General features: G+C 28.1%; 1 pseudogene; it reads right to left on the reverse strand.

The window, feature by feature from the left end:
• Positions 1-1,784: 1,784 nt before the first annotated feature.
• LOC105851209 (zinc finger BED domain-containing protein RICESLEEPER 2-like) overlaps positions 1,785-7,212 on the reverse strand; it is a 5,733-nt pseudogene continuing 305 nt past the window's right edge.

The raw sequence follows: 7,212 nt of genomic DNA on the forward strand, positions 1-7,212 counted from the left end.
AGGGAAAGAAACACGGTGGATCTCTTCTAGAACTAATAATAAAATTAAAATAAACGTGTTTTGTTTATAAGTAAAAAAGTTTATACTATAAAGAAAATTGCAAAAAAAGAGTATTATAGTATTTGTCAAAGTTGACTAGATTAAAAAATTTGTTCTTTTTAATTATTTTTATGATTAAAATTATAAAAAAATGTTTTAAAATAAATTTATAAATTAACATAATTAAATTTAAAATATGATCACATTCATTTAATTTAATAATATTAAAAGAAATTATTTTTCAAATGTTAGTAATTCTTAAAATTAAGATAATTTTTCTATTACATTTTCTTTTTTTTTTATAAAATATTTTAATATACTCTATTTTAAAATTTATATACGAAAAATATATTTTATTTATTTTTAAAGGTAATAGGAACAAAAAATTCCTTTTTTAAAGAAGTTAATTCTAGTGATATGACTAGTTTTAACAAACTAAAAAATATTAAATTAATAAATAGAAAATAATTAAAATAAATAAATTATATTAATAAAATTAAATAAGGTATCAATTCCTTCTTATTTTACTGCAGCTATAATTGAGCCTTCTTATTTTACTGCAGCTATAATTGAACAACTTCATAGAAACCAACTCCCTCTTATTTTTCTATTAAGATTATTTATAAATAAAATTAACAATTTTCTTTTATTTTGCAACAAATTATTTTCTATTTAACAGTCAATTTTATTTATTTAAATATAAATTAGTATATACAATTGTTCAACCTCAATCGACAAATGTCGATATTATAAAATTTTAAAAATAAAATACATACTGAAATTGTTAAAATATTATAATACTTTTTTGATACGTTGATTCAACTACATTAACTTTGATATATTTTTTTATTTAATTTATTTTATTTGATTTTATTAGTATAATTTAAATTTTTTATTATTTTTTATTTATTAATATAACATTTTTTCATTTATTAAAAAAAAAAATAAGACAGTGTATAATTGCATCTCATGACGCAGCCTCTAAATAAAAATAGAATTTTACTTCAGGTGGTGGTCCCCTTTTTACAACATTATGAAAGTAAAGCTTTTTTTTGTATAAAAGTTTTAAAATAAAGTATATTAAAAGATTTGATTGAATGGAGGATATAATAGAAAAATATACTTAATTGAATGGAGGATATAAATTATATAATAGAAAAATATACTTAAAATTAAGTGACATTTATTTTATTTACTTTTTATTTTTTTAAAGAGTCGCATTCTTTATTTTGATTCACTGTTTCTTTCTTTCTTGGGGTTGGTTTTGGACCCAAAGCATTTTTCATTGAATTGACTGGATGGAATCAAGAAAGCATTATTCGTTGAATTGACTGGATGGAACCAACGTGCGCTCGTAGATTTGGATTAGATGTATATAGGGCTGTAAATTGGGTCGGTTCGGGTCCTAGAGCAACATCCGGCCTAAACCGCGGGTGAGGCATGCTGGCTCAATATAGCTCGTTTAATACTTCGGTTTGAACGGATTACGGTTAACGAATTATCGGATAAAATGTATGGTTGATTCGGTTTGGACCAATTAATGGACTATAAAATATATTTGGCACAACTAAATTTTTATTTTATTTTTATGTTAAAACCAATTTTGACCCAATTTTTTGTATCTATTTTGGAAATAATTATTAGACACATTTTATAAACTTTGAATTTGGAGTTCATTTATACATATTTGGTATTTTTCTATTGAAGAGCTATTTAGGCTATCAAGTCCAATTTAGTCACAACTACAAACTCAAATTTTCATATTACATACTAATATCAAACTAAGCATATACAACTAACTCAAGTAAATATTTTTACTGACATACAAGTCCCAATAAAAATACTCAACAATATGAATGTATATTGAGACACAATATCAAGTTATAAAAATCACACACTAACAAAATGTTTAAGGTTTAATTTGAATGGTGTCATTAAACGCCACTGATTATTTCAAATGACGCTATGACATGACGATATTTCAAATCAACACAAATTTTAGAGATGGACATCCTGAAAAACCAATTTGAAAAAATTTTAGAGATGAACATCCTGGTATTTCAAATCAAAACAAATTGGCTAAATTATATCTGTAGTCCTTTAACTTAATTTCAGGTAACGTTTTAGTCCTTTATCTTTTTTTTTCCCCGATTTAATCCTTTATTCCTAAAAATATCAAATAAAGTATGAAAATATGAGTTTATTTGAAGATTTGCATTACGAATTTGATGAAATTTGTATTATATTGAAGAATATAATTAATTTTATGAGTTTTGATTGAAATTTTTTTTGAATTTTTGTATAAAAAAGGATATCATTGTTGAAATTTTAAAACATAAAATATCAAATTGTCACTTAAAATTAAAATAAAGGACCAAGTCGGGAAAAAAAAAAAGATAAAGGACTAAAACGTTACCTTAAATTAAGTTAAAGGACCACGAATGTAATTTAACCAAACAAATTTTATCATCAGCTTGTAATCTTTGTTGCACATCCTGATAAATCAACAACAAATGCAAGTCAATATAAATTATTGACAATAATGAGGATATAAAATAACATTGAACAGACTAAACATAATCATCTTACTTTTCTCCTCCATGCTTAATGAATGATTATACAACTTGCTACCACAATTGTTGAAATAGCTTGGAATTGAACCTGTTATAAACAAAAATCATATTTTAATAAAACACAAATGAGGAAATAATTAGGAAAAACAGACCAAAGAAAAATAATAACAATTGCACCCCATCAAACATAATAGAGAAGTTCATAATTCTTACCACATCAAGCATAAATCAATAATAACAATGGCACATCAAGCATCAAGATAATGCAGATTAATTTGAATTGGAAACACCTAACACAAAATTAACACCACAAACTAATTATATTTGCTTGATTGAATAATTACTAAGTAACAAGTATTTAATAAATGTATCTAATCATCATAAAACTTAATCTTAAATAATATAAAATTTAAAATAGCAACAAATAATTATGTGTATACCTGTAATGTATTTGCTCAGGTCTACAAGGTGCTCTTCCTTTGACCATAATAATGAGTCTAGAATCTGAAGGTATGTATCTCTCCTGCTCTCTACATGTCAACCAAATGATTAGTAACATGACTCAAGTATTTAACAAAAACAATAAGACAACACCAGCAGTAAAATTTGACACTAAATTGAAATATATTTGGATTTATCAGCATAGACAAAATTAACATCATCAAACTAAAACAACATCTTTAATAAAGACTAAAAAAGCAACATCATTACTAAATTGAAAGGCAAAAAATAAAATATTTTGTGAGGTATCAAATAAACATAAATAATAGATAGTAAATCAAGAATAAATTAAAAGTAAAAATCCATACACTTCGTAAAATATGGCGTCAACGCTATCATTATGTCAGAGTCAAATGCAGTGAGTCAAATGCAGTGAGTCAAAAATGTGATCCAAAATATTCAAAAAAGTCAGACTTGAAACAATTGGAACTTATTAATTAGTACAAAAATAAAAATTGAATTCTCATTTCAAAAACTTCAAAGTAGAAACAAGTAAAGAGTTAGAAATGACATACATCGATTTTAATCAAGCACAACCAGATGGTTGTGCTTGTGGCTGTGATGATGAGCCACCTGAAGCTGCATTTCCTAGTGACATACCTTGGAACTCTATAAAATAAAAACATCACAGTTTATTAGATATATACATTTTTATGAATTGAAGTTAATTAAATATACATGACTAATTTTACCTGCTATAGTTTCTTCAGAAAGTTCGACATCTTCCATGAGATTCAAGTCTTTGAAATAGGTGAAGGAAGGTTTCAACCAATTTTGAGTACAAATTAATGCCTCTGCCATTTCTGGTTTTAGAGAGCTCTGGAAGGTTTCTATTACTCTACCCCCAGTGTTGAAGACGCAACCGTGGAGACCGGTATGGCTAGAATATCTTTAGCTATTAAGGATAAAAATGGGTACTGAGCTGAATTATGTTTCCACCAAGATAGGATATCAAATTTATCACTCATTTTTGCACATTTACTAGCAAGATGCCCCTCGAGCTCATTTTGTTGGCCAATTGCATCTTTTTCTTTTAAATGGGCTTCAAATGCTTGTGCCCTTGCCAGTTGAGAAAGATTGGCAGCAACAACAAATGTTTCATCATTAGAAACATTTTCACCAGCATTTGGATTTGGTTGAGATGAATTATTTTTTAGGTCATAAGCCTTCTTATACCAATTATACAAATTAGTTAAATTTTCTTTTATAGATATGAGCAACTCTTTAGCAAATGTTTCTTTAGTTGCATACATATCCTTAAAAGACGATTCAACATATTTTAACTTGTAACGCGGATCAAAAATTACCCCAAAATACAGCAGCTGATTTATTTTTTTACGTTTCCCCAATACTTTTCATATTTTTCCATCATATCCACACCCACATTAGCAAAAACAGTATTTAAATTTAAAGAAGCAAAATCTAGTCCACAATAGATTGCAGACATTTGGTGAAAAGTTGTATGAATACTCACATGTTGTGAGATAGAAAACACCCTTGTTGCCTCATAAAATAACTTCAAAAAACTTGCAAAAGCCTGAGCAATATCCCAATCAAAACTACTTGGGGGACCAGCGTCTCCAAAAAAATCCTTGTAACTAGAATCCTCTTCTTCAAGTTTTTCAAAGGCTACTTGAAACTTCTCAGCAGCCTCCAACATCAAGTAAGTTGAGTTCCATTGAGTGGAAACATCAAGAGAAACCAATTTTTTACAAGAAATTCTAGCAATTTCTATACATTCCTTAAACTTGGCAGCCCTATGAGGTGATGGCTTAACAAACCTAACAACATTCCTAATGGTAGAGATGGACAAGTGTTTCTCTGTCAAACCGTCATTTACAACTAAATTTAAAATATGTGCACAACACCTCATGTGGAAAAATTCACCATCTCCCATCAACCCATTCATATTTTTAACTTTTTTCTTCAAAAGTGTCACTACTACATCATTAGATGATGCATTATCAACTGTTATTGATGACACATTTTGAATTCTCCAATCCTTTAAAACTTCTTCTATCTTTTTACCTACGGTTACACCCTTGTGGTTTGGGATAATTGTGAAACTAATTATTCTTTTTTGATAATTCCATTCGTTATCCACAAAATGTGATGTAAGAGTCAAGTAATTAAGATTTTGAATTGATGTCCAACAGTCAATAGTAAGAGCCACCCTATTGCAATCAGACTTAAAGAAAGCTTTCAACTTAAGTTTTTCATCCAAATACAACTGAAAGCAATCTCTAGCTATTGTACGCCTAGATGGAATGGTAAATTGAGGCTGCAATGTTTTACACAAGTATTTAAATCCTTCACCCTCAATCGCCTTAAATGGTTGTTCATCTAACACCACAAAAACAGACACTGCCCTACGACAAGTTTGAAGGTTAAATCTACTACTAGTTGGAACTAAACCAGATCCCTCAACAGATGGAAATATAAGAATTGTTTGGTTAGGGTCACTTAACACGAGAAGTGGTTTTTTGAGACATTTATTAACGTGTTTGTTCATGTTAGTGGTACCATGAGATTTAAAGTCACACAAATACCTGTTGTGGCGGTGTTTACACGTTGCAGTATTAACATCACAATCAGGTACTCTGTTGAAATGTTCCCAGCAGTTTGATGACTGCCTAAGCCCACTTGCATTAGGTTTTCTCTTCTTTGTTTCTTGGGTATTATCCAATAAAGGTCCAGCAACATTTGTTATTGTTGCTACTGTACCATATTCATAATTGTTGATATTTTGAGTAGGTACATTTTGACTAGGCTGGTCCATCACTGAAATAATGAACGAGCTTTAATCAATAAATACCAACCACATTAACGTTTAATATTTAAAGGATTGTAAGTTATTATTTAAGGTATTGTATTAAGATTTAAGGATTGTTACAAAAATTTAAGTGGTGGTCGAGGTAAAAATATAATATAATTTATTTATTGCATTGTTATTGTAAAATATTTTACAAATTCTAATGATTTATAAGGGTGTCTAATATGAACTTCTCAATAAATATGTAACAGTTAACCTTTATTATTGTTAACAAAAATGAATTTTACAATAATAAAAAAAAATGAAGAATGAATATAATATTTTTTTATAAAAATTTACTAAAATGCATTATTTTGCAACATCACATTATTTTATGTAACGCCCTTAAAAATGCATAACTTGTTATGATGTAGCAGTATATACATACTTGGATTTGAAGCATACGTAAAATAACTTAACATAATGAGAACAAAAAAAGAATAAACACATAAATATTGATACCTGAACTTGATGCCCTCCTAATATTGGTTGTGACTGGAAAATGGCTGGTCTGAAAGCACCTATGTCATTAGAATTTGTTTGTGGTCATGGTTCTCTACTACTGATCATAATTTAAAATAGAAAAAAAAATTGCATCAGTTCAATCACTTCTATATCTAAACCAAATAATGCATAAACTATTTCTTGTTCACGTGTGCAAACTGATAAGTACTCTTTCAGGATTACCAAATGTAGTACCTAATTTTTGTCCAAGTAATTTAAAATTATTTTAATAATAATAATAATATATTTAAATATTTTTACAATCATTTTCAAAAATACCATTATTTTATATTATATTAAAAATAAAATAAAAAGGAAAAAGAAATAAAATATTTTTTAATTGATCTGCAACCATTGCATTGCTGGCACACGTTTCCTTCAGTTCTGGGCACACTTCGTTCACACTGGCCACTTCCTTTCGTTCAGGCCACTTCCTTTCGTTCACACTGGCCACACGTTTCCTTTCAACAAAGTTTCCTTTCAACCCAGCATCACTCAAAAAAAACAATTGCTCACAAACAACTTGCAAAGACCCATCCTCTTGCAAAGACCCATCCTTTATCTTTTATACCTTGTGAAGATCCTGTTGCAAACATGTTATAAACCGTTTTCTTTTATTATTCTTTTAGCTTAATAAAGAAATACAATACACTCAATGTAAAGTTAACAGGCTTCTCTTCTTTTTCCTTGATGGTACCTTGCTTAAATTTTATTACAAAAACAGTGTAAAATCCAATGAATTTTTGTTGAATAACAATACAAAATCCAGAACATGTATTTGTA

The sequence above is a fragment of the Cicer arietinum genome, chromosome 8, assembly GCF_000331145.2.
Source record: "Cicer arietinum cultivar CDC Frontier isolate Library 1 chromosome 8, Cicar.CDCFrontier_v2.0, whole genome shotgun sequence".
In the NCBI taxonomy this organism is placed as follows: Eukaryota; Viridiplantae; Streptophyta; class Magnoliopsida; order Fabales; family Fabaceae; genus Cicer; species Cicer arietinum.